General features: G+C 46.0%; 1 protein-coding gene and 1 non-coding gene across 3 annotated transcripts in view; one reads left to right on the top strand and one right to left on the bottom strand.

Annotated features, from left to right (window-relative positions):
• erfl1 (Ets2 repressor factor like 1) overlaps nucleotides 1-11,624 on the bottom strand; it is a 43,248-nt gene extending 31,624 nt beyond the window's left edge. Inside the window, exon 1 of one of the 2 annotated variants that reach the window (XM_086153993.1) lies at nucleotides 11,530-11,624. The gene's annotated coding sequence lies outside the window, so the exon portion shown is untranslated. Of the gene's footprint in view, nucleotides 1-8,106; nucleotides 8,223-11,529 lie in introns of those variants that run through there. The other variant, XM_086153994.1, reaches the window with a different exon arrangement.
• Nucleotides 11,625-16,104: 4,480 nt separating this feature from the next.
• trnap-ugg (transfer RNA proline (anticodon UGG)) lies at nucleotides 16,105-16,176 on the top strand. Its single transcript has one exon. It is a non-coding gene; the product is annotated as a tRNA-Pro (tRNA).
• The last annotated feature ends 5,804 nt before the right edge of the window (nucleotides 16,177-21,980 follow it).

Raw genomic sequence — 21,980 nt, 5'->3', positions numbered from 1 at the left:
ATCAGCTCACCACCCGGTGCTTCTGCACCAGGGCAAAGACTGAGCGGAGACACACACACACACACACAAGTGCATGCATTAATTCATATGTACACACACTTTCTTGGAAGCTACACCACTGGCTGTCAGGTTGTTGTGGAATGAGAGACTCACTCAGTGCAGTCACTGGGCGTACTTTGGTTGGCACTCAGTCAATGATGTCATTAGAATCCCAGCTCATTTTGGTGCATGTGGTGTCTCATAACGGTGGATAAGAAGGAGCCGTAAGCCCGCCGAGTTCTCAAGTAATCGTGCCACAGTTGGATCAAGCATATGTGTGTGTGTGTGTGTGTGTGCGATGTATGAACAGAGGCCGACATAGGAAGGGAAACACCCCGGGAGCTGAGAACAGAGAGCGCAAGCACAGGGGAGCAATAGGTGGAGCAAAGAGGAAGGAAGACAGAAAGAAATATTGACAAAGCCTAGATATACACATAAGTCACCCGACACAACCCGCCTGCTCCCTGTATTTTATAGAGCCGCTCTGCGCTGGCGGAACAGCATGACAGGCCAGTTCCTTCAACGGAAAATATGGTCCCTCTCCACCCTCCCACCTCCCGCGCCGCTATCACTCCTGTTTTCTGTCTATCCCACCTGATATCATTCTGTCACCTTTGCGCCAGGCTCTCTTTTCCATCATCCCCCTATTTCTTTCCACCCTGTTCTCGCCTTTTATTGGCGCTCTACATTCCACCTGTCATGTTTCACTCCTTCGTTTCAATCCATCTTCTTGTCGCTCTCTTAATCCCTCTCATTTGCTCCCCTCTGCTCTCATTCCTCCGTCGCTCCCCCGGTTCTCGGGCGCCGTCCCATTTCCACCTACTCCTTGCCGTTTCCCCCCATTCTTCCTGATTCATTTCCTCTCAGCTATCCGTTCCATTTATCCCCCCCTCTCCTCCATTTGCGGTACATATGTTGCCATTTCTCTCGGTTTCAGCGCCCCTATCTCCAACTGACACATTTCTAACTATATCTCCCTGTTTTTCTTCCCTGAGATTTTACATCATCTCTCACGCTAACTCCCCCCCGCCGCCCGCCATCCCTTCCCCGTCTCACAGCCTTGTAAACTTTTAACTTAACACTTGACCTTTTCACTCTTGACCTTTCCTTCCTTCAACCTTTTGTCTCCCTCCTCCTTTAAATAAGACCCGTGAATTCATCATTCACACTATTCTGCTGTTTACACTCTCAGTCTCAGTCTCCCGGCTGTCTCTGGAAGACAACCTTCGTTTCTTTTATTCACCCCCCCCCTTCTCCAACCCTCCGCCGCCGCCGCCGCCGCCTTCTGTCTCCCTTCTTTATCCCCTTCTCCCCTCGCTTTCGTCTCCCTCTGCATTCCAGCCGGCCCTCCCTCTCTTATCCGCAGCCTGAGCACAGAGCCCCATGTGTCGGAATCAATTAGGGCTGAGAGCCGTCGCGGCCGCTCTTTCACGGAGGTAAATATTAAACTGCACCAAGCGCCAAGGAGGAAGAGGTTGGGGGGGGGAGGAAGCGGGGGGTGAGAGAGAGAGAGAGAGAAAGAGAGAGAGAGAGAGAGAGAGAGAGAGGGAGAGAGGGAGCCCTCCGTCCCTAATCCACCGCATCGATCAGACGGGGATGAGGGTAATATATTATTTTGACAAGATACGATCCTCCGACGCGCACCGCTATCCCCGGCGATCGATTTCTTTTTTTCTCTCCTTTTTTCTTCCCTTTTCTCCCCCTCAGCGAGCGGGACAGAGTTTGTGTGTTCCCGTGTGTGCGTGTGTGTTTGAAACCCGGGGGGGGGGGGGGGGCGTGAGGGGTTGGTGGTGGTGGTGGTGGGAGGATGGAGGGGGTCTTTGCGCGTTGTTGTCTTGGCGCGTGCACCGGAGTGTGGATGGGTGACAATGGGGAACAGCATTAGGAAATGTGGGGAAGGGATGAGGATGGTGCTGCTAGTAGGTTCCGTGCTCTTACAAACAGGCTGCTGTCTAAACAGCTAAATCAAAAGCCTGCCAAAGATGGATCGCCGAGGTGGGACGGGAGGGCGGGGTGGGGGTTGGTGGTTGGGTAGGTAGGCGGCTGCGCGTTTGTTCACGGAGGAATATGCAAGAAAGGGGGTGTTTGCGGTTAGTGAAATGGGCAGAGCTGACCTATTGTAAAGTTAAGTGTTCTAACCCCGGCCCCTCCCTCGGCGTCCCCCTCTTCTCCCCCCGCCATATCACTTTGTAAACTGTGTCTAAATGCTAAATTCCTGGATCAATTTTTTATTCACCCCCTCCTGCTTCCCCCTCCACTGTCCTCCTCAAACAGCTCCCAGTCTTGCTCTACTCAAGTGATGAAGGGTGTCATGCCGACCCCATGCCTCTGTATGTGTGTGTGTGTGTGTGTGTGTGTGTGTCCCCGTCCGTGTGTTTACGTGCAGCTTGTTGTCACTGCGGGTCAAATGAAGCCCCGCAAAAAAAAAAAAAAAAAAAAAAAAGAGCAGGACATTTTGTATCGTGATCAATAGAGAGTGACAACCTGATTTGTTGCAGCGTTTTTGAATTTGAACCCAGAAATAGCGCGACCTCTTTTTGTTCTCGAGGTTGTGAAGACACTTGATCGAAAACAGGATGCATTTGCAGCGAGGCGGGGACTCCGTATGCCGAGTCCCCCGAGCTATCAAAACTCGTGTTTGTTCTGTCGCTCCTACCTGGAGGAGACATACGAACACAAGTTTAATAAGTAGTAGTGAGTTTAATAAGTAGCCCTCGACGAAAAACCAAGCTACTCAAGTTAAAAAACAAGAATATCAAACGTCTACTCGCTACGACCCTTCGGAGAGCCTACAGTAGCCTTCGGATGCGATGACCCGACAAGCGTCGTTTAACGTCAAAAACGCAATCGGACATCCCATCCAGGGTTCATTTTCCTTCCCCGAGTTATGTTTTTGTACCGTGTTCCTGCACAAAATGCTAAACGCAATCTTCCTTTTGTTAAAAATCATGATCGTTAAATCTCACCCAGCATGAAAATCCAGATGCAATCAGCAATTAAAGAAAAGTATTTGAGAAAAACCAAAAATGGCTCATCTGCTTTAGTGAGAGGAACACAATGTCCACTCGCGATCGTTGCCTATGCTTGATATACCGTTTTAACAATGAGGAAAAAAGGTCACTCTAAAACCAAACAGCCGGGTCGACATTCGACGAGAGGTGTTTACATGTCTATATGTCTATATTTGAATTTCACTGTGAATCGTCACTTAGATTTGCCTTGAACTCTGTTTCTATATTCGAATTAATTTGAATTCCACTGTGAATCGTCATTTAGATTCGCCCCGAGCATTCGAGGACGGGCGAACGGGAGCTTAATTCCTCGCCTGATCTGCGCGTGACGTCACTCCGACTCGGAAGTCGAGGTAGGCGACGACCGCCGCGTGCCGGCGTGTGTTTATGTGGCCGTCGCGTGTGTTGCAAACGTACGTGGCGTGGACGTAAACCTTCTGGCGTCCTGCTCCTGCCGCTCGTCACCTGCTTTCACTTTACTGCCTACTAGGACTTTGTCCTGTTTGTTCTTCGGCTCCGCTTTGGCCGGCTTTTATTGTGCCATTTTCTGCCACTTTGGTCCAAGAAAGGGAGGCCATGATGCATTCTCTCCCCCTCTCCGTCCCCCGCTGTGAGGGAGAGTGGCTTGGCCTGTGTGCTGGGCCGGGGAGAAGGGGGAGAGAAGGGGTCAAGGTGAGCTCTAATACACTATTGATCCACCCCAATTGAAAACCTGATGGAAATTTTACCCCCTCCCTTCTCGTCCTCCTCATCCTTCCCCTGCGCCCCCCCTTTTCTACCCACCTCTTTTTTTCTCTTCCTGTGTGTATCCTCCCTTGTGTCTTGAGTCTTCCTCTTTTTCAGTGCCTATCCCCGCTCGCGCCAATCTGTTTTCCCTCCCAGCTGAATGTCTCTTTCAACCACTGACCACTTTCTCTCCCTAGCTATCTATCTCCGCGCTTTGCGGCACTCCGTCTCCATGTCTTTTAAACCAAGCCTCTAATCATGTCCTCCCTTCTCCCTCTCTTAGTCTCGCCATCTCCTTTTTCTCGAGCCCGTTCCAGTCTTTTTCCGCCCCCCCCCCCCCCCCCCCCCTAAATCCCTTGCTACCCCCTCCCCACTGTTTCTGTCTCTCTCACTCCTTCTCCTTCATCCCCCTCTCTGAGCGTGCATCAGATGGTCCATTTCTCGCTAACCCATTGCATATTGATCCCAATGGCAGTAGCATGCGGGGTGAAGGCTGCGAGGACAGTCGCTTCAGTGTATTAAACGCCACAAACGCTTTGGACGCGGGGCCCGAGACACGCCTCCCCGGCAGGGCCCTGTCAATAGCTGCTCCCTCCTGTCAACAGCAGCCAAATGGCCTCTCAATCTGGGATATGCGACGGGCTGCGGATTGGTACGAAGAAAACGGCACCGGATGCGCCGCACAACAACAAAAAAAAGGGCCGATCGAAGGGGCCCAAATAAAACCAGACGAACGTTACAAAAAAAAAAAAAAAAAGCACGTTTTCGCGGCAACGCGATTGAAATCATTTGAAACCATTTAAATGCCCGGAATGTGGCACCGCGAAGCCTCCTCTGACATTAGCTTTCAGCTCGCTCCATTTTGCCATAATAAGCGTCACCTAAACACACCTCTCCTCCGATTATGTGAAAGAGCAATTATGGACGCGTTCGGCCGCGCTTTATACCGCTCGAACGCATCAAACAAAAGAGGCGCAAACACCGGGGAAAGGCCAGAACAATGGAGATGACGGCGAGAGAGCTAACCCTCTCGCAGCTACCGTCACTTTACCACTTAACAAGATGCACCACAACCTTTCCCTCTCCGACTCTATGCAGAATCGGCCGCTATCGTGGCACCGCTCGAGCGGGAGATAAATGGAGCGAGTGTATGTGCGCGTTTGATTTATGTACTGTTGTGTGTGTGTCAGACGGCCGAGCTATCGCGACCAGCATCTACCAATAGACACAGAAATGCTACATCGGTGGAGAGACCTCACCGTTGACCCCGAGACCCGCGATACACATCTGGAACGACGGAGAACGGGGGTCTCGTGGAAAGGGGGAGGCGGGCCGGGGGGGGGGGGGGGGGGGGGGTCTACCTGCCTGCTTCTTTATCATTTAAAAGACATCGGTCGACTTCGTCCCTTGCCTTTTCTCCGAATGTCTTTCCCGTACTGCATTCTCTCCACGCCACAGAGGGGAAGCGGACAGTCGCCCAAAAGTCAACTTTACAGCTCCAGAAGGATCTCAGCAGGGCAGGAGGGGTAGCGGTACCATGCAGCATGCTTTCCTATTATTCCGTCCACTCCCGGGTCTCCGGGGAAATCCATACTTTGGTCAAAACGGGGGGAAAAAAAACATGTTACTCGGGGGGATAGGGAATAAATGAAATTCTCTGTGTGCACTCAAAGAATAAAACATGACCCGAACTTACGGATCAGTTTCATCTCGGCTGTTTTTTTTTTAACTTTTTACATAGAAAAAGCGACGCGTTTCTGGCGACGTGGGTCAAACCGCGGAACACTCTGAGCATAAATATCAGAAAGTGTAACTCGCTTTCGGTGTCGGAGACAACACTGAAAGCGGAAAGTATTTTTAAAGGTTGAAATGAAAACGACGACCATCTTGATGGTGTTTTTTTTTCATCCTGGAGGTTATTTGCAATGTCCGACAGTCATAGATAAGCGCTGTGGTGATGCCTTTAGGCTCACAACTTGGCGCTATTTATATGACTTCATTACATCTAATGGCGTGTCAGTTGTGTTTCGTTACTGAATAAAAATCCTGCTAATAAAACTGTCGTCATCCAAATCTTCGTGCGATCTTAACATTGTATTTACTGCCCTGGTCCAAAAATGACCCATAAGACAATCTTTGTACCCTAGTGGTGTACAGCCCACATGGAAACATAAACAAAAAAGAAGTATCACTTTTTCTAATTATGGGGTCTCTTTAGGAAAAATCATACAAAATTTCAAGTTGGAAAAAAACAGTTTAAGGTGTTTTTTTCTACAGCTAAACATGGTAGTGGATCACTTTTGACCCGCAAGACAACACAAGGGTTAATGTCCAGGTACAAAGGAGGTCCATGTAGCAACTAGAATATTTGTCTTATTTCCGCTAGAGGTTTCTATTGTGCGCATCTGTGTAGAAATACAACTTTATGTACATGGAGGCTCTTGGAAGCGGGAGACGTGAACATTTCTCTGGGAGTCGGCGATGGACCGTGTTCATCGAGCGCTGAATTCATGTGAAATCGCAAGAAAACTCGATGAAAAAGCGCTTAACTTTCTTGTTCAGCTTTCTGTGTGTTACATTTGAGGTCCTCCGGTTCAGGCAAACCATCTGGTCTGACCAGGTTTCTCTTTCAATCACTTCCTCCTTCTCTCACTGCCCCCCCAACTCTTCACCGTCTCCATCTATTTCTTTCTCTCTAGGAAGGAATCAGTCTCACCTTAATTGCTCTTAAATCGGATTAATGACTGACCGGGGACAACTTGACTTAATCTCTCTTCTAGTAAATCTCTTCCTCTCCCCTTTTCTCGTACATCACTCTTATACATTGTCTCGCTCCCTTCGTCTCCTCTTTGCACCTTCCTCTTTACATCATTTCCTCCCCATCCTTCTTTCTATCCTCTTTCTGTCATTTTTCAAGCTACATCATAATAATCCCAAATGTTTGCCCAGAATCTCCTTAACTCTGTTGTCACTTTTCATCCCTTCTCATCTTAAGAGTTTGGCCAGTCTCTGGTTGTTGTTGTTGTTGATGTTGTGCGCTTGTGTTTGTGCGCACACACACACACACACACACACACACACACACACACACACACACACACACACACACACGTCGATGCTGTCCTGTCATTGCCTCCTAAGTGCTTTGGCAATACTGGAGGATCTACTGTCATGCCACTGCGACTAATCTCAATCGAATTACATCTGGACTTGTAGTGAGATGGAGATAAAGGACGCGGGAGGCGTGTGATTGCTGGAGCGGCACTCGCGTGGAAATGTGCGCACCAACCAGCCCGTGTGAGTGGACGGCGATGCCACCAACACAAAACAAGTGGGGTCCCATATTATTAAGGGCACAGGGGCCAAAAAAAAAACAACAAACTACCATTCTCCCACCCTGATTTCTTTTTACAGAAAAAGACCATTGGTGCGGGTGTGTGTGTGAGTGTGTGTGTGTGTGTGGGGGGGGGGGGTTGAAACGAGAGCCCAGCCTTGTGGACAAAAGCTCATTTTCCTCTTGGTTGCACACTAGCTAACACGCCACGGGAGAATTCGACCACTCATACACCTTTGTTTTCCTCGGGTTTTTCTCGACTTTACGCGCAGATTCGGTGCCATAACTGTGCGCGGGTCGGGGATTTCGGGTGGGAGTGGGGACGGAAGCGGTGGGTGGGGCGGACACACACACACACACACACACACCTGAGAGCACCCACTCGTCTCACTGACTGAGAAGTACGTCGTTCACCTCCCACGAAGCCCCACCCGCCGCCACCTCTCGACCTCTGTGCGTGTCTCTCCCTCACCCTCTCTCTCTCGCAGAATCGGGATTAAGCGTTTATCTCCGCGGTCCTCACACACACACACACACACACACACACACACATACACAGAGCACATCACCATCGTCTAAATGCCCACGAGGATGATAAGAGACGCGGGGATTTGTCAAATCGTACGCCATTGATTAAGTGACCTTTCACGCCGGCGAGTCTCTCGGCCACTCCACGCACTCCTGACAGGCTCAGATGGAGAGATAGATGGACGCGCCTTGTTGTTGTTATTATTATTGCGCACAAGTTTTGTATTTACCCGATGTAGCATCCCGGAGGGGGAGAAGAAGGCGCAAAGTGTAACAGGTTTATCCTCTATGATGAGCGTGGAATGATGATTTGGGGGGGGGGTTGTCATGGAAACGGGGTGTTTAGGTGAATCGGAACAAAATCCCACATCTGACATCGTGGTACATTTGCGATAACTGCAAAAGGCAGCGCCAAGTTGGATGAAAGTTGGATATGCGCAATGCGTAATGGCGAGCGGACGGACGCACCTGGAGCTCCGCGTCGCCCGAGGCCGGAGCCTGATCACCGTCCCGCGGACCGGACGACTGAGATCCGCCCGCCGCGGAGCCGCTCGTCCCGACACGGAAAAGTCCACGAGGAAAGGAGGGAAGGGAACAGGGGGGGGGTAAAGATGAGTGGGTGGTCGTGAGGAGGAGGAGGAGGAGGAGGGGGAGGAAGGGGGGAGAGAAGCGCCGCTGTCGCACCGCGCAGATGCGTCACTGGAAAGAAGAACAAACAAACAAAACAAAAAAAAAAAGAGAAATTATTACTTCTTTTTTGGCGACATTTCGGAAAAAGAAAAGTGGGAACCTTTCAAGTCAATGCTACGGATCGATTGAATTACAGGAAACAAACAGCGGGAGAGGGGGGGCGCCATCGATCACTGATCAATCGGCTTATTTACTGTCATACAGTTAAGACACACACGAAGTGAGGAAAAAAAATAAATGTTTCAAAGTGTGTATTAATGATGAATCCACGTGAAAACTTTATGATTCTGGTCGAGATTTTTTTGCGTTACATTCATTCTTGTTGAATGTGAGAAAAAGGCGCGGAAAAGCGGCCCTGCGCTGAGCGAATGGACGCGACCCCGTCGCTTTTACACGCACACACACACACACACACACACACACACACACACACACACACACTAAATACATATAATATATATTTATCGTACACTAACTAGGCGTGTGTCAATTTTACCTTCAGCTTTTAAAAAGATAAAAATAACAAAAGTTGACACATCAATTAAAAACAATAAACATATAAACCATACCTAATTATCGCAATATACAAGTTTATTCAATAAGACCGTGATTGCTGTGAATGAAGTGCCTAAAAATAAGTTTAACACGTCATCATGATTTAAAGAAGCACGCAAAGAATGAAAGGAAATCTAGAAATGATCATCACATTCCAGATTTAAGTATTTGGGGGGGGGGGGGCAACCCTCAAATAACCTCTTAAAAAAACAACAAAATCCATTAATTCCGTAAAATGACAATTAGAATTATATGACAAAAATTTGATGAAGAATATTGGAAAAGAATGTCATATTTTTAAAAAATGCGGCAGACAGCTCAAGTGAAATGCGGCCGGAAAACGGCAAGTCATTTTTTTTGCCTAATATTAAAATCAATAATAAAACAAACATATTAAAATACGCACATACATTTAAACGATTGATGTCGTAAGGTTATTTAAATACAATTCTGGAGAGAACGGGAAACGCTTTGAAAAAGGAAGGAATGCTGAAATGTATTCTGTTTAAAAGCCCGACGTAATTGGAAAAAAGAGCATCAAACAAAACAAAATCAATATGATAAAAAATAAAGGAGGTTTTCGTTTCCCGCTTCACACGTCAGCAATTTGGATTAATATTATCATCACCATATACCATGATATAATTATTTCCACCTGTAGTATAGTTATTAATGTCAGGCTTGTAAACTCAAAGGGGAAATGTGACACCGATCCTTTCCGACATCAACACATCCTTTTTTTTCTCCATAAGATATTATTTAATTCCCGAAATATTTTTGCAGAAGTGTAATATGCGGGAGGTGCGTGAAATAAATGCCACTAAAAAAAGCGGGGGCGGATCGCTCATAATGGTTACACTTAAAAACACACGACGAAAAAGCAAATTCAAGCCAAAACTGACCGAAAGTAATAAAATTAATCATAAGACACACATCGATCATCAAAAAAAAAAAAAAACTTCACTTTGTGGGTGAACTTAGAAATGATTGTAAATAAATCGCGCACTTTTAAACAATTGTTGATTATTATTATTATTATTTATTTTTATTTTTTACGATTTTTATAGCGACGTTATTATTATGTCAATGCGGTGTGTGACTTATTAAGCTTCAGGTAAACATGAAGTTTCCACGCTCGTAACTTGTCTGTTGGTCACAAGCGCGCGTACACGCACGGACACTTTTTTTTTTAACTCACATGGAGTGGCGTCGTGTAAAGTTAGATGTAAATAATTGACGCAAGAGAGCAAGAGATAGAAAGAGAGAGAGAGAGAGAGAGAGAGAGAGAGAGAGAGAACATTGGCCGGGGGTTTGGGGTGAATCCATTGATCGATCTCTTAATCTGCAATAGTTACATGCATGTATTGATTTCCAGACACTGTTTATCTGGAAATGTACCGGCACAAATCATTGATGGAGTATGCCCATGGTGCACATAAATATGTATCAAAGTTGGATGGGCGTAAACACCTAAAAAAAAAAATACACACATATATATATATATGTATATAAAACCATAAAAATAAATAAATAAATAAAATGAAACTTGGAAGAAACCGGTGTATCCCCATAAAATATTATTCCCTTTTTTCCCAGCTTTGCACCGCACCGTATTGACGCGCCCACATCTGAAACAAACTCCCATGTGGGTCTGAAAACACACAAATAACTCTGTAAACTCCGCCGTGCTGTTGCTCGACGGTCGCAGACACTCAGTTTGAGAGATGATTTCATCAGAAATACTGCCCTAAATGTTGAAAATATCACGAGCATAAAGTCTGAAAAAAATATTATTTTAGAGATCATTTAAAAAAAAAACAAAAGAAAACAAACAAAAAAAAAAAACAATGGCAATGTGAGTATAGCAGGTGTAAAGTAACAGCAATTGAAAAACTAAATGAATAAAAAGATACGAGTAAATAAATGAATTCGGTTTAACAGGTCGCTCATAAATTAATCGGACGATTAATTTCGAATTGATTTAATTGCACTCCGTTGCACCCGGAAGTCGGTAGACGTCCAAGGAAAACAATCAAAATAACAATAAAAGTTACAATCATGTGGAAAAAAAAGACACACACCTGACACACACAGGTCTCACCCACACACCCCTCTCTCTCTCTCTCTCTCTCTCTCTCTCTCTCTCTCTCTCTCTCTCTCTCCCTCCCTCACACACACACACACACACACACACACACACACGTGAGAAAGAGAGAGAGGGAAAGGTCTGGCCGTGTTTAATTGACTGATTGATACGCTGCGTGGAGGTGAGGCCTGGCCGCCTCGACAAATAGAGACACTTAAAGGCTAATCCGGGCCAACGCCGACAGCTGAACGCATCAAAGTGGCCCCGGTACAAACCGAGCTTTCCAGAAAAAAAAAAAACCCACTCACCCCACGCAACCCCCCACATCCCCGACACCCCGTTTTTTTTTTTTTTTTACGTGAACTTTATAAAATGCGTAATTCTAACAGAGCGCGCTGATATTACGCACACAACTTTCACCCGGACAACAAAGTATAATACTGATAAATAAAGTGTAAAAACACACCAACTGCAACTGTCGATCGACGTGAACTCATTCACTTGGGATTAAAAAAAAAAAAAAAAAAGATGTTAATTATAAGTTGGGAAAAAAAACGTACCTTGGGTTTCGGGATTTCGGGGAATTGCCGCGAAAATGCGAGCGCTCAATCCGCGTGTGTTCACTCTGACCGGGGAAGCAGCAGCACCGCAGACCTGAACCCGCGGAGGAGAAGCGGAGGGAGGGAGGGAGGGAGGGATGGAGGGAGAGAGAGAGAGAGAGAGAGAGTGTGTGTGTGAGAGAGAAAGAGAGAGAGAGAGAGAGAGAGAGAGAGAGAGGGGCCGAGCGCGTCTCTCTCCTCTCCCTTTTTCTCAGACAGAACCCCCCCCACGCACAAACACACACACACACACGCACACACGCACGCACGCACACACGCACACACTCTCACATACACACGTATCTCTCTCTGGCTCGCTCGTCCGCGCCCACTCTCCTGCCTCGCGTGTGCGCGCACACGCACGCCTAAGTAGTTAATTAGCAAATCCCCATTCGCTGCGCCTCGGGTCGGTTTGTTTTCCCCGGTCGACAAGCCGAGAGGAAAGAGAATTTGAAGTAGGATTCGACCCGTTTCCGCTCCTCTGTCTCATATATGAGACGTGTGTGTGTGTGTGTGTGTGTGTGTGTGTGAGTGTGAGTGTGTGTGTGTGTGTGTGTGTGTGAGAGAGAGGGAGAGAGTGTGAGAGAGAGAGAGAGAGAAAGGAAGAGAGAAAGAGAGATACAGGAAGAGTTGTGACATGTGTGTGTGTGTATGTGTGTGTGAGAGAGAGAGAGAGAGAGTGAGAGAAAGAGAGAGAGAGATATAGAAAGAGTTGTGACATGTGTTTGTGTGTGTGTGTGTGAGAGAGAGAGAGAGAGAGGGACATACAGAAAGAGTGGGGAAGTGTGTGTGTGTGAGAGAGAGGGAGAGATACAGAAAGAGCTGTGACGCGTGTGTGTGTGTGTGAGTGTGTGTGTTTGTGTGTGTGTGTGTGTGTGAGAGAGAGAGAGAGAGAGAGAGAGAGAGAGAGAGAGAGTGACATACAGAAAGAGTTGTGATCTGTGTGTGTGTGTGAGAGAGAGATACAGAAAGAGTTGTGTATTGTGCATATGTTTGTGTGTGTGTGTGTGTGTGTGTGTGTGAGAGAGAGAGAGAGAGAGAGAGAGAGAGAGAGATGAACAGAAAGAGTTGTGTAATGTGTGTGTGGGGGGGGTATGTGTGTATGTGTGTGATGTGTGAGTGCGTGAGAGAGATAGAAACAGAGTTGTGTAATGTGTATGTGTGTGTGTGTGTGTGTGTGCGCGCCTGTGTGTGTGTGTGAGAGAGAGAAGCATCTAGACAGTTGCGTGATGTGTGTGTGTGTGTGTGTGTGTGTGTGTGTGCATGAGAGCGACATAGAGACAGAGTTGTGTAATCTGTATGTGTGTGTGTGAGAGAGGCATCTAGACAGCTGTGTGTGACTCTGTGTGTGTGTGTGTGTGCGTGTGTGTACGTTTGTGTGTGTGTGTGTGAGTGTGTGTGAGAGTGAGTGAGAGAGAGAGAGAAAGAGAGAGAGACAGAGTTGTGTAACGTGTGTGTGTGTGTTTTCTGTTTAGCACCACAGGACCTCCACGCCTCCTGGAGTCGCAGGTCTTTCTGACCTCAAAGAGTTGCTGGATAGAACGCAGATGCAAAGATCACTAAAAACTCAAGACATCGCAAAGAAGAAGAAAAAGAAGAAGAAGAAAAAGAAGAAGGAGGAGGAGGAAGAGGAAAACAACAAGAAGAAGTAACATTATCCACATCTCTCCTGCAGAAAAATATGCACTAACATGACATCCGCCTTAAACTCAAGGGCATGGCATCCCCATACACACACACACACACACACACACACACACACCAACAAACACGATAATCTGTTGCCGGCGTATCGACACAGTCCTTAACAAAGTATTTATTTAATTGATCTCCAATCAGCTGCTTAATAATCAATTAGGCAAAGCTATGGGTGCGCCAGGAAGAGGAGGTTCCCAACGGACTCCATCATGTTTCTTTGTCAGAAAGGGAACGTTAGGCGTGTTTTTATTTAACCGTTTTCCACAATAAAAGCATGACTGAGGACAAAAGTACAGCTACGGAGGTCATTTCTGAAAGCTTCGTCTTTCGTCCGGACACGAGAAGCTGTGACATAAATGGGAAGATTTCTAAGAGAGTGGGCAGTTAACAACGTCAAAGAGTGACCGAGTGAAAATAAATCAGTGTTTTCTTTTTATCCGGGGTTGTTTTGCTGTCAGAGCAATTCACTTCCAACACATCATTCAGTCCCTTCGTCTTCTGTTCACCATTTTTTTTTTCCAGTTATCTCAACGCACGTGGCGGTTTTTGCAAAAGCGTCACCTTGAACTCTTGACGGATCGAATTATTGATTTATTGGCGAAATAATCCACGGCATTTAAATGGCGATGAATGTAAAGGGGAATATCGTTCGAGGTGTTTTTACGAAAGCTTTTTTTTTTTTTTTTAAACTGTTCTCAAGTCAGGTGTGTGTTTGGGAGCCTCAAACACACGGGCCTCTTTAGCGCCCTCTACTGTTCGCCTTTGCTCCTCTGTGACCTTTCCTGACCGTTACCTCGGTTTATTATTTTATTTTATTTTTTTGAGTGGGGGGGGGGGGGGGGTGTAGAAGTTACACTCTAAATAAACTGTTTTGTGTGCAGCGTGTGTGTGTTTGTGTATGGGTTTCAATATGTTGCCAGGTGTGTGTGTTGCTGGAGGCTAGAGTATCACACACTCACACTCTCAGCGGATGAAAGCTTTGCCAATACTCCATGTCCCCTGAGGGAGGGTCATGGAAGAATTGATGTAACCACTCGTGTGCGTGTGTGTGTGTGTGTGTGTGTGTGTGTGTTGATATTATATGACATATGTCACCTTTTTAAATCAAATAGGTAAAAGTGACGCCAGAGAACGCCGCTGATAATCACCGATATCAGAGGGTCCGTCCATTCTGAGGTGTTCTTCCCTTTTTTTTTTTTGTTGTCCCACAGATTTGGGTCAAGTGTTCAAACCTTTGACACCTGGGTAGCATGTATGTGTGTGTGTGTGTGTGTGTGTGATGCCATCAGGGGGTGGCGGCAGGAAGAGGATGAATAACAGACCTATCACATCCACATTGACTGAGTTAATTAATATAAGTAGAGCAGAAGATTCTTAGCTCACTTTTCACCATATGGATTTGCTGTCTCCTCACATTTGGTATGTTTTATGTCTATTCGATGCAAATCGAATGTCTTGTGTCCCGGGGCCTGATCATGACAGCTCATTTCGGTGCGAGAGCTGTTTTGAGTTGTCTTTTTTTTTTTTTTTTTAATTGAACCCTGACGCGGGATCGCGTATGATTGACCGGTACGAAAATCTCGCACGAGCGGACGTCTTTTCGAGGTGAGGAGAGACGCTAAGGAGGCGCCGGATTTGTTTCAAAAAGAAAGAAAGAAAGAAAGAAAGAAAGAAGAAAGAAAGAAAGAAAGAAAGAAAGAAAAATGAAGGCGAGGAGGGTCTTGTTGACATATTAATGAGGAAGAGGGGAAGGATGGAGAGGAAGGCCTCTTCTTAGGCACTCCTTTACATGCAAACACCAACACCTCCTCGGCGGATGTGAAAGATAAAGAGTGTGTGTGTGTGTGTGTGTGTTTGAGGGGGGGGCGAGGGGGGGGTGACACGAGCAGGACAGACAGAAAGACAGGCAGAAGAAGGTGGGAAATGAAGAGAAAAGGGAAGGGAAAGAGAACAAGAAAGAGCTCCACTGCCTAGTCTTAATCTGAGCTGTTCTGATCAATAGCCCATTTCCCATTGTTGCCAGAGCTGTTCGATCGCTACACCACGGAATTAACACACCCACTTTAATCTAGGGGGAGAGGAGCGGAGGGGGAAGCAGGAGGAGGAAGAGAAGGAGGGAGGAGGGTTAAGGGGGGTAAGCGGGGAGCAGCTGTGGAGGCATTCTCAAATGAAATCAAATCTAATTGTTATCACTGTAGCCGCGGCGCTTATTACTACCGCCGTTACAATTATCCGCCTGCGTTTTCTGCCTCTAGTGAGCCCGGGTCACGTGGTGTAAACTGGACGTAAATAATCCAAATTAGTGTTTATTTGTTTCATTTCGCCGGACCGTTAGATTGGATTGGGAGGTTAGGGGGTGCGCGGGTTGTCGTTGGGGGGCTGGTGGACCCATTCCTCTGTGACGGAAGCTGGAGTGAGTGTGTGTGCTAGAGTGTGTGTGTGTGTGTGTGGGGGGGGGGGGGGGGGGGGGAGTTATGTTGTGGTGGATACACTCTCTGGGCATCCAGGGGTCTGTATCTCGCTCTACTGTCACCAGAAGGTTTCAGATTGGAGTTTATGAAATCATTTATGAAATCATTTCTTTTTTTGTCCTGGATGGAAGTGCAAGCTTCATAACTGAAGTTCCATTTTTTACCTCCATTGCCGGCTTGATCGTGACCTGACCGACGGTGTCGGCCCCCTCGTGTTAACTAGTGTTAATTACCTGTTATGAGCTATTTATGACAATTTAGTGAACCATTGATTTAGTCCCCAGGGGACCATTTTCTGCTTTTAGTCACTGGATTATACACTGTTGGTGTTGGAAAATAATTCACAGATTGTGGGCTGGTTCGTATCGGCTCGTTGGTCTGGGGGCATGATTCTCGCTTTGGGTGCGAGCGGTCCCGGGTTCGAATCCCGGACGAGCCCTTGTTTTGGGGCGGCGTGCTGCAGGAGGAACCGAACGTTCCCGGTTTGATTCTCGGCTCCTCCCTGTGTGTCGACGTGTCGTCGAGCAAGACGCTCAACCTCTTGCGTCTGGTAGACAGCAGCCAACTGCTCATGACGGGGATTCATAAATTGTAATTGTTTCAACTGAATGCATCTTTTGTGCACTACTTTTCATGGTACTTTGCATTTTTCAAAGTACTTTCCTCTTTAAGAAAGCTTTACTTACTCTTCCAGTGAGGGTTTAACATGACGTAACATACTTTCTTGTTCCTCTGAGATTTACTTTGGGCAAGTTGACCACACTCAGTTTGTCAAACCTCTGTACTTCTACTAAAGCAGCATTTTAAATCAAAGACTTCCTTTTTATTTGTGTATTTTTACATCATAGTATTACTATACTTGGTGAAGTAAGACTGTGAGTACTGCCGAACCACTGGAGACTGTGGTGGTTTTCTTAGAAACATTTTAACTTTGTGCAAAAGCCCACCGATGCAACGTAAAGTTTACATGAGTTAAACCCGTCCAGGTAGAGAGATTCTCTTTGGATCGTCGACACTGTTTCCTGTTTGTAGTTCTTTACGCAAACTATCGCAGAACACTACTACTACTACTATCATTACTACAACTACTACTAACAAAAGTTTAAATTAATAAATTCACAGCTACCATGAAAACAATTTCTTTATTCAAGAATGCATGAGCTGTTAAAAAGAAAAAACTAAATCGAAATTCCCTCTGAAGAGTGAAGGTGGAAGTAGAAATGTCCGTATTAAATATTTTATATATTTAATATTTTATTTATTTATATTTCATATTTTAAGATTTAAGAAGAGAGTAAATGTGATAAAGTGAACCATTTCATAAGACTGTTGGTTTAGCTTTGACACCGATGCTTATTTGAATAGTACTCCTTTTAGCCTGCATTGTTTTTTGTTTTGGTAGTTAAAGGGTCACTGTGTTGATCCACCGCTTTAACCGATGTCGTGACATGTTTTTGTCCGCAAAACACACACGAGTTGGTAGATTTAATCCGCCAGATTAGAAAGCGCATTACGTTTCGTGCCGGTCGATATGTTGCCTCGCTCACTTGAGCAAAATGCGTGTTTTTGGCCACGCTTGCACTGCAACGGTTTCATTTTTACAACGGCGGTTTTGCCCATTAAGCCATAACCTTAGGTGAGCCGTCAAGGTTGCGGCTATGAATTCTCTGTTGGCGAGGGAATTAGGGAAGAGAATTCAAGAATTAGCTTCAATAATCACAACTTTAGCGCATACAAAGTGCAGAGATTAACTTGAGTTTTTCTTTAACAAGCGGTCCAAATCCAAACCGAGTAAGGATAATATTTTTTTCCTGTTGCTGAGCTTTAACTTACATTACTTCTCAGTGTCAACGCTTGGAGTTTAGCAGTTGAACGCTCCAGTCCGCAGCCAGGGGTGTTGCTGGTAGGGTCTTTGCTTACCGCTTTCCACCGAGATGCCAACGAGGGAAAAAAAAAACAAAAAAAAAAAAAACAACACACGCACGAAAAAAAAAAGCTTCACACAAGCTCTTCCCTGCCACCCGAGGCTACCGCCCAACTTTCCCTCCTATCCATTCTACTCACTCTTTTGAAGTCATTTCATAACGGAGCGATTTTCTCGTTAACGTTGGGATTTAATTGTGGGTAATTAAGCGTGCCGCGGCGGTATAGGGAGCGCTGTTCGGAGGGCTGGGGGGAAATTAGCCGTAGTTCAGCTGTGAAATATGGGGTTAAGTGAGAGACGGGGTAGAGAGAGTAGAGAGCCTGGGGAGGAGGGGGGTCAGCGACTTCAAAACAAGAGGGCATGTTGTCTAAAAAACATTACAGGGAAGGCGGTGGATTGAAATTGAGGAACACAAAGTAGTGGTTTTAGCAAGAGACACAATTCAAACAGGAGCTGAAGAGCGCTGAAGGGTGCGCTGCAGGCAGATGAACAAGGATGTGATGAAAAAGGAAGAAGTTAAGCTTAAATTGGCATCGAAATATCAGGGAATTGTCTCATATAGATACACGGCCCGAGCGTGATGATTTCCCACTTAAACATATGCATGTTAGCGCAGTAACAACGGTACCTGACAACAGGAAGGGTGTCTGGACGTTTACAAAATCACAGATAACCTTTCAACTCAAACAAATGAAATGTCGTATTTAATGGAAAAAAAAAAAAAAATCAACCAGAACTGCTGTTGGATTTACTCGGCGAAAGACAAATGTTGAAGTGCAAGGGTTCGATGGGATAAGTGTGAGGGGTTAGTAGTAGCGAGGGGCAAGTTTAATCTATTTCAGTAAATAAAACTAGCCCATTTCACTTGTGCACTTCCCGAATAAAATCTTTCGAATTCTACCAAAGCCCCCTGAAGTGGCGCTAACTGTCACCCGCTGGATCATGGACTTTACATTAAATGACCCCTGATTAAATACAACAGCCAGCTGAACAGAGCCCCGGCCTTTGCTAATGCTTTTATTTTAGCCCCGTAACAGCTATAAATGTCAGCGTGGCCGTAAAGCAGATGAGGAATGATCGAAGTCATTGACTGTACTGTCAAATGCTCAGTGGACGGTGGGGGGGTGGCGAGGGGGGGCTAACTCAGCTGGGCCCTTTATGAGTCCTTTATCCCCTGATGGAACATCCCCACTGACTGTAATGAACTTGTTAAAGCCTCTATAAATATTGGCTCCTGCGCGAGCAGATTGTTTGAATACCTCACAAGAGGAGCGCCATTTGCAAACAACCGGCTGGATGTTGGAGGTGTTGCAGCATGTGGCTAATCAATGATAGGACGCTCACTGCGCCCTCGACGAGCCTCGATTCACATAAACTCGGTGGATATAATGTGGTTTAGAATAAGCGCAGGACTACCCTATTGATTAACACATTATCGGCGTCAATAGGGGAGGCTCTTCCGGGAAGATTTGAAAGCTGCGGCGGTTTCGCGTGATGGGGACTGCGAGGGCTGTGAGCTCGACACGACGCTGGCGGAGACGAGGAGAAGAGTTTCACCTCCCGCTTCTTGTTCCGAGTCCAGTTTAGAAATCTGCCTTTTTGTGACCGACTGTACCACTTAAAAAAAAAAAAACATTTTGGTTTGCCTGGTCTCGCTTTGCTCTTTCGGAATTTGTCATTGTAGATTGGGATGATTTTATAAAAAGCGAATCCAAAAAAAAACCAGAAAGAAAGTCTTATTTTAGTAACTCAAACACTTCTCTTCAGCTGCAATATTTCAAAAGCATCAGATAAACTCAAGGTAGACCTTTGCACTTAATGTTAGTCATTTGGATGGACGACAGCTGCGGCGACAAATCAATTACACTTTTGAATGTAAAGCTCACTTTTTGCAACGGTATGAAAATCCCATTCACACGTAGCTAATAAAATATTATTTGAACAAATAAGCTGATTCCACCTCATCCATTGTGAATGTGATCTGGTCTCTTTACCATTCCTGTATGTTGATGCTTTTTCCGGCTGTTGACATTTTGTTTTTTTTAGGCGGGGGGTGGGGGGCTTTTGGTGAAAGTGATAGACGTGTCTTCGGATCTTATATTGATTGATCGAGAAAACAATCAGCTCCCTGTTGTTTGCGGCCATAATAGCTACCACCCGGCTCCAGATGGGAGCTTATCTTTAGCATCTTAGTTGCAGTGTATCATGGTGCGTGTCAAAAACAAACTCATTTTACATGGGACATTCTCAGTGAAGCACAAGGGTTATGATTTATTTTGCTGGAAAGTGCATTATTAGCCATCACACACACACACACACATACAAACAAACACTGCAGGATTTAAGGTCATATTCATGCAGCGCTTAAGTATTCTCTCATAAAATGGTTAAACTATCAGGTAAAAAGGTGTTTTGTGCCTTGAGTGACACAAAAAAGTCTTGTAAATAAGAGCAATGTGTCAACTTGTATCCAGGAAAGGCTTTTTGGACATTTGGATCATGAGTCGTCGCTTGTGACATTTAAAAAAAGCGCAATAATCAATGACTAACCAATATGAAAACATAGCGAAAGAGCCTCTGTGACCTTGACCTTCAACCACATCTCCCTGCTTTTCACCTCGAATCCTTGGATATGTTTACCAGAAAACTGTCGGGATTCTGCGTGAATTGTCAAAGTCGCTCATTTTTTCGGTATTAAAGCAGTTCCGGTTTGCCATCAAACATTAAAAGTCCCGTTCTTCTGCTGGTGTTTCTCCTAATCTCAGAAAGTGTCCGAACCAACCCCTCTGAGATCTTAAACTCAAAACAGATCACTTTTTTTCTGTGCATGTGTGTATGAGGTGACGTCCACTAGTTTGAAATTGGACTTTACCCTTTTGTCATGAGCTTGGAAACATAAAATGTTTACAAAAAAACAAACAAACAATGACATTTCAGATGAGGAGCCTGACATGTTTTCAAAGATAATCCATCGAAAGTTGCGCTCCAGTGATTTTACATTCTGAAGAAATCCTTTACGTCAATATAAAGTGTTATTCATTGGAATGCCAACGCGCACTGTGCCACTTTGGAGCGGGGCAACTCTTTGAAATGAACCGTTTTTCTTTTTTTTTTTTTTTTTTCTCCATTCCAAGAGTTCAAATTCAACCTCGACCTTTCGTCCGCGACTGACATGCACGAACACTCGCTTTAAAACATTTTTTTTTTTTAAGCCCCCCCCCAGAAGATACGAGCGCTATATTGGTTGAGGGTCAGTTTCACCGATCAATCGCAAGGGGTGCATTTGCCTATTTCTCAACATGTTTATTTTATTTTATATCTGACATGTTTATCAAATATGAAAGCCCACGATCTATAACAGTATAAGAAAGTAGCGCGCTTACCTTCACCGGTGCACCTTCATTGACTCGACCAATAGCTCCCACCTGGGGGGCGTTGACGGGAATCCCGCAGAGGACTGATGGTTATCTGGGTAGTTTCTCTTTTTTTTTTTTTTTCTTTTTTCTTTCTTTCTTTTTTTTTTTTTAACCTCGCATCTTTCCACCCCGCGCGTTTAAAACCACGCTGACAGGGAGTCGCGCCGACATGGTGCGCCGGAAGCTTATCAGCGCGAAGTCCCAGATCGAATGAGGAGATGGAGAAGGAGGAGGAGATGGTGGAGGGGGGGGAAGGGAAGGGAAGGGAAGGGAAGGGAAGGGGGTGGAAGAAGGGGTGGGGGTTCGAGGGGTGGAATGAGACCGGGACAGAGCGCACGGCGAAAAGTTGTCTTCCGTGCGTCCGAAAAAAAGTTGACAGGGTTGGAAGAAGGGGGCGCGCAAAGAGGAAAGAAGGAAGAGCGACGGAGAGATCAATGGAAGGGAACGCGTGTGTGCGTGTGCATGTGCATGTGCATGTGCGTGTGTGTGTGTGTGTGTGTGGACCTCTCCGCCCCCCACGCACGCGTTTAAGTTTCTGCAGCCCCAGCGCGGACTGCGCTCTGAGTGCCAAAATTGACCTGCGTGGAGGAGGAGAGGAAAATATATGTAGACGGGCGGTGGCCTAGAAAGCGGATCGATCGGGTTATAATTTTGTCCGAAGTCGGGGGAAAATAAAGTTCACGGAGGAATGAAATTTGAAAACAGATGGCGAATCCCGTCGCCCCCTAAATAAGATTCGATCCCGTGGAATGGAGTGTAGATAATATTTGGTTGGACGTTTGATGAAAATGACGGATTTTTCATTTTGGACAGGGTGGGGGTTGATGGAGTGGCGAGTGCACGGGAGGGGAGGGTGGATATGATGTGTCTAGTGGTGGTGGAGAAGGAAAGGGGTGGGGGGGG

Source organism: Fistularia commersonii, chromosome 10 (assembly GCF_037954325.1).
Source record: "Fistularia commersonii isolate RoL2024-O1a breed Wild chromosome 10, RoL_Fcom_v1.0, whole genome shotgun sequence".
NCBI classification, from domain to species: Eukaryota; Metazoa; Chordata; class Actinopteri; order Syngnathiformes; family Fistulariidae; genus Fistularia; species Fistularia commersonii.
This window is presented reverse-complemented; position numbering and strand designations above follow the sequence as displayed.